At 47.6% G+C, this 6,483-nt stretch overlaps 1 pseudogene across 1 annotated transcript; it reads left to right on the plus strand.

Moving 5' to 3' along the window:
- The first annotated feature begins 210 nt into the window (after nt 1-210).
- LOC101006783 lies at nt 211-951 on the plus strand (annotated as a pseudogene). The gene has a single exon (XR_652019.4). The product of XR_652019.4 is annotated as a peptidyl-prolyl cis-trans isomerase A pseudogene (transcript).
- Nucleotides 952-6,483: the final 5,532 nt, after the last annotated feature.

Raw genomic sequence — 6,483 nt, forward strand, 5'->3', positions numbered from 1 at the left:
CCTCAATTAGCCCCCAGCAAGCTTTATGTGCATGGGAGAGTGTTTACAGCTTATCTGAAGTATGAGAAGACCGTTAAGAGATATCCCATTAGGAAACACACAGGGTTGACTTTATACTAGTTTTGTTTTTGGCCCAGCCTGAGTTCTTCCTTGATGCCAAGGACAGTGAGATCTAAAACCAGACTTTGAAAAGGGCAAAGGACACTTTGCAGACGCTGCCGCCGAGGAAAGTCCTGTACTACTAGCCATGGTCAACCCTACCGTGTTCTTCGACATTGCCGTCGATGGCGAGCCTTTGGGCCGCGTCTCCTTTGAGCTGTTTGCAGACAAGGTTCCAAAGACAGCAGAAAATTTTCGTGCTCTGAGCACTGGAGAGAAAGGATTTGGTTATAAGGGTTCCTGCTTTCACAGAATTATTCCAGGGTTTATGTGTCAGGGTGGTGACTTTACACGCCATAATGGCACTGGTGGCAAGTCCATCTATGGGGAGAAATTTGAAGATGAGAACTTCATCCTAAAGCATACAGGTCCTGGAATCTTGTCCATGGCAAATGCTGGACCCAACACAAATGGTTCCCAGTTTTTCATCTGCACTGCCAAGACTGAGTGGTTGGATGGCAAGCATGTGGTCTTTGGCGAAGTGAAAGAAGGCATGAATACTGTGGAGGCCATGGAGCGCTTTGGGTCCAGGAATGGCAAGACCAGCAAGAAGATCACCATTGCTGACTGTGGACAACTCGAATAAGTTTGACTTGTGTTTTATCTTAACCACCAGACCATTCCTTCTGTAGCTCAGGAGAGCACCCCTCCACCCCATTTGCTCGCAGTATCCTAGAATCTTTGTGCTCTCGCTGCAGTTCCCTTTGGGTTCCATGTTTTCCTTGTTCTCTCCCATGCCTAGCTGGATTGCAGAGTTAAGTTTATGATTATGAAATAAAAACTAAGTAACAATTGAAAAAAAAAAAAAAAAAAAAGAAAAGGGCAAAGGAACAATACAGGAAAATGTTCAGAGCTGCCAATCCTTCTGAGCCCGGAAAAATGGTGGCACAGGGAATTCCCAACTCCTTTATCCCAGGTCCTTCTCCAACCTCCTTCTCTCCTTGTTTCCCCATCTTGGTCTCCTGGGCTGCACATCCTTTTTCAGAATCACTGGAGCCTGTGTTGGGCAAATGGTCTAAGTTCTGTATCTGAGGCAGCCATCTGAAAGATGTCCTTCATCACACAGAGCACCTGCATAACCTGGAGGTCCAAGCCCAAAAGCCAGTATGGAGGGGAAGGGGGACCTTAGTCACACAGATTCCATCATCTTTCTCATCCGCATCCTGGGTTGTGTTTGGCTTGGTCTGGAATTGATGGAAATGTGGCTGCCATGCTCAATCAGAACAGACTGTCTTCGGTATAAATGCTACAGGGTTTTCTGCCTTCAGGGATCTTATCACTCCTTTCGTTCATTCAATCATTCATTCATGTATTCATTCATTATCAATTTTGCCTTGAACGCCAAAAGAGAGCTTCCGTTGCAGTGGCGCCAAAGAATGAAACAAGTGTCAGTGCCCATTGAAAAGACACCTCGGCCTTTTCTGAAGGTATCTAGTAGGGTGCAAAAGAGAGTTCTGCCCATCTGGGAAGGAGTCATGCCGACACTATGGAAGAGCTGCGCCTCCAGCTGAATCATGAAATCCTCGTGGAGGACCCTAAGGAGAGGGCAGATGAGTCTGACAGAGGTAGAAGGAGGCGTTCTCATCAGAGCCCAGTGTGAGCAACAGCAAGGAGCTGCTTCACAGACGGTGCCAGGAACCCCAGCGTGGAGGGGGCCGAAGGCACAAGTGGGTGGAGACAAGCAGAGGTCCAGGAGCCATAATGGGAAGTACTTTGCAATGCAGGCTAAGGAGAGAGAACCTGACCTGGAAGACAGGGAGGCACTAAATGCATTTGCAGTGGGAAAGGAAGGCTCCAATTCTATTTAGAGGACTCTGGGTTGGGTAGGGGTAAACTGGCAAGATGACAGGTGGATTTCATCCCAGAAAACTGTACCATCAACAAAGAAAATCGCATCCTGAGCACTCACTTGAGGAGAGGAAATGACAGATGGATTTTCTTTTGGTTTCACCCGGATGACCCAGACACATTCTGTTTTGTTCCTGACTGAGTTGAAAACCTTCCCAGAGAATATGTCAGGACACCCCCCACACTGAGGACACCCCTACACCGAAGACACCCCCACACTGAGGACATACCCACACTGAGGATGCCCCCACCCTTAGGACACCCCCACCCTTAGGACACCCCCACACTGAGGACACCCCCACACTGAGGATGCCCCCACACCAAAGACATCCCCGACACCAAGGATGCCCCCACACTGAGGGCAACCCCACACTAAGAATGCCCCTACATTGAGGAAACCCCCACACTGAGGACACCCCCACACTGAGTGGGTCCTACAACCACAGAATCAGGAACCAGCATGGCTCCAGGGCATCTCCTGAGCTGAGGGACTTTGCTATTTCTGAGGCAAATGGTTGTTGATACTCACCACTTTCAGGAGTTCTCAGAAAAATTGCTGATCAGGCCAGGTGCGGTGGCACACGCATGTAATCCCAGAACTTTGGGAGGCCGAGGCGGGCAGATCACTTGAGATCAGAAGTTTGAGACCAGTCTAGCCAACAGGGTGAAATGCCGTCTGTACTAAAAAATACAAAAATTAGCTGGGTGTGGTTTTGCATGCCTGTAATCCCATCTACTCAAGAGGCTGAGGCACAAGAATCACTTGAACTCAGCAGGTGGAGGTTGTAGTGAGCCAAGATAGCGCCACTGCCCTCCAGCCTGGGTGACAGAGCCAGACTCGGTCTCAAAAAAACAAAAACAAAAACAAAACAAAACAAAACAAAAGAAAAAGAAAAAAGAAAGTTGGTGACCAGATAGCCATTCCACCAAAACTAATGTGGCTTCTGTTTCATACACTCAGAGATTTTGAGTTCTCACACCCATTTGTAGTATAATTTCTTTTAGATCACTGGGAAATAGAGGAAATTTAGCACCCCTCACCAAATATTCCTTATCCTCTACCCCACTGCCACAATGGAAAACAGAAAGTCAGCACGAATACCTCCTTTCTACCTCTCCGACTGTCCTTTCCTAAGGAGGCCAGAAAAAATAGCAAATAGGCAGTGTTCCTGCCCCCAGAGAGGCCTAACCCCTCATATATGAGAATCCATGTCACTGTAAGACCCGAGGGTGTGGTTCCAGAACGCTGTTCAGTGGGATGAAAGTAGCACCTAGCGTAAGGGGGCAAACGTGTTCGGGTGTGTAAAGTGCCCAGCAGGTACCCAGCAACCGGCTAAGCACTAAGTAAATAAATCCATCCATCAACAAGCTGCCTGCAGCAGGAGGAAACCTCTCCTCTCTTCCCTCTGACCCACACTCTCCACGCTGCAGTTCTTCCGTCTTCCTTCAAGGCTCTCATCTCTGACTCCGAGGGTACAGCAGCCCCTCAGCTCTCCGGAACTCCAGGGGTTTAGAAGAGGCTCCATTCTCCTGGGACACAGCTGGGTGGAGAGGCGGCTCCTTTCTCTGCACAGTGAGGCTGCAGAGAAGGCAGGAGAAGAGAGGGGGCTCCATGGGCTTGAAGGAGTTGGGGAGCACACAAAGGAAGACCATATGTGGAGAGAGAAGTTTCAGGATTCAGCTGAAGATGTATCAGTGCTAAAGCTGATATTCAGATACATGTACCACATTCTTTTGGCCAAGAAAAAGGCTCAGGTCCCCCACTTCCTGTTGAGACATATGGTGTCCAACTCAGAAATACATAGTCCTTGTGTGAGGAGAGGGAAAGGGTGAATATATATTGCTCATGTTTACTTCTTGTCATTGTTGGTGAATGGATTATTCCTGAATAACCATGAAAACAGAAAAGCAAAACGAAAAGCTGAACTTACCAATGAGTCAAGGGAGGAGGATGGAAAATGACCACACTATGAGGAGGAGCTTGAAAGCAAAGGGACAGAGCTGGGCAGGGAGAGGAGGGGACATTGCTGTCCCCATCCCTGGAGCAGCCCTGGGTCACAAGGAAAGAAGGAAGGAATGGCTCTCAGCACTCACGGACCAGCCCACTCACTGCTTTCTCCTTGTTTGGTTCAACTCAAAATGCAATGTCCACATTCTGACACCACAGTCTGAAAAACTGTTCTGATCAAGGGGACTGTCTTGTCCTAGTTTTTGATGATTTTTGTTGCTTTAGCATGGAAGATCACTTGTCCATGAAACCTTTCATCTTGGGCAAAACTGGAGAGTTTTTCACACTAAACCCTTTCTAAACATTTCTTGTTGTAAATTTCATAATAAAATCAATAATCAACTTGAATAAAATTTTTAAGAGAAGGGAAATGACACGTTTATTTATGGAAGGCTCACCATTTCAGGGACGTGTCATGGATTTGGATGCAGGAACTCTGGGTGCAGTTGCAGGGCCTCCCTCAGGCAACGTGTTTCTGTGGCCCACACTCGTGACAGACATGGTGGCAGGAGCCCAGCCTCTGCATCACACGGCCCTCATCACGATCCTAGCTGGCATGAGAGCATGTGCCTCTAGGGAAGCTGTTTTCAACTTATTTACTTTCTCAAACCCTAAAAATTTTGGGAAAAGGATTACTATTCAAAAAGTTCTAATCGTGATGAAAATAGACGACCTGTGTGAAATTATTAATGTAGTACCTAGAGAATGTTGAGAGCTGAATAAGTGTTTAATGGTCTTCACCATTATTATTTCTTTGTTACCTGTTTCTATCTCCAATTCATAAATTAGAAAATTGTGGTTGACAGAGGTGAAAGGTCTGACCTAGAGCAGCATGTCAGTCAGCAGGAGAATGGACACAGGCACCTTGTTATTTTTATTTCTTTGGCTCTTTTTTGGCCAGAGTTTCCCTGGACACTTTCCTGTCAAAGACATCAGTGTGCTAAGCAGAAGCTAGAACTCAGCCGGTCCCATCGTATTATTCTATTCCAGGGTGCTCTAGGAACATCAAAGACCTGGATCTGCTCACACTAAATCCCAGGGTACCGTGTGCTATGTGCCGGAGCTAGAGGACAATGCCTGCCTGCAGCGCCTCTGTGTCTGTTAATTTAGAAAAACAGAAAGAGCAAATAAAAGTAGGATTTGTTTTTCTTCTCCACACGTGTCAGTGAGTTTCAGGTGATCCTTCAAGCTCCAAGACAAACATTCAGAACAACTTAGATGACATGACAGAGATGCTCGCTTCATGTGAGGTTTATAGGACCCGGATGCTCCTTCCAGCTTCATGGGTGGAGGGAAACTCTGCAAGGGTAGCTCTGGAAGGTCCCTGACCCTGTGTCCTCCTCCCCCGCAATCACATTCATGGAGGACTGTGGGCCTCCCCAAAGCCCACCAAGTATCTTGGAAAAAACCCAGACCCATCTAGAACCAAGATCAGGAGCCAAGCCCTCTTCTGTCCCCAGAGAGACCTCACTCATGGTGAAGCAAGAAGCAGCCACTTCGGCAACGTGCCTGAAATGCACTCACATATGCTCAAATGTGCCTAACCCACGCCCCAGTGTGAGCTTTGCCCGTCCTGAAACACTCATAATATGGAGGGAGCACCTTTCTCTGTGTTCTCTTTGATCCTAAATTCACCTCACTCAGGTGACTCCACCTCTGCTCACAGAACCTGCTCAGCATGTCCTACTCTGGTCTCATCAGACCTCCCCATGCTGGAGGCCAGGCCTGAGCTCCACCTCACTGGGAAGCCTGGCTTGATCAGCACAGCTGGGCAAACCTCAGACCTCACAGGGTCTGCAGCTGCCGCCCACTGCCTGGTGGGGGTGTTGGGGGCCATTGCTTCTTGTGCTGCTGTTTGACTGTGTGAGCTGGTTTCAGTCCTCAATTGAATACAAGCCTCTTAGGGATGGGGAATGTGTGCTGTGTGCTTCGGTAGTGATTCACAGGGCACCAGCTGTCATCACGTTCCATGAGTTATGAGTTTCTTTATTTTATATATATTTTTTCTAGGATTATATATCTTATATAGACATTGGGTATTATACATCCTTGATATTATAAAGTTCACATGCTACTTATTTTGCATAAATACATTAGGAAATGCATAGGGCTTATAATAACATCAACGAAGAGGAAGAAGATAGAGTCTAAGAGACACATGCTCCAATATCAAGAGGACAGGAACGATAGAATAGTTTTCACATCTGATCTACTGACCCCAAAGAAGTAGGTGTACAGAAATGCTGGAACAGAATCCATGTATGTTTCTGGAAGGGTCAGTGGGTCGTACTCCTTCTCCCTCACCCAAGGCTGATCCAGGAAAACTGTGGCTCAACCTTATTTCTGCAGTCACAGGTGCAGCTTCTGCCCAACATGTGCGGAGCCAGGCTCGCCTGGGCCAGGGGAGCATCAGTAGATGCTCACATCACCTGGAACGCCTCCAAAGCAAGACCGTATCTCGGCCAGGC

Source organism: Papio anubis, chromosome 11, assembly GCF_008728515.1.
Source record: "Papio anubis isolate 15944 chromosome 11, Panubis1.0, whole genome shotgun sequence".
In the NCBI taxonomy this organism is placed as follows: Eukaryota; Metazoa; Chordata; class Mammalia; order Primates; family Cercopithecidae; genus Papio; species Papio anubis.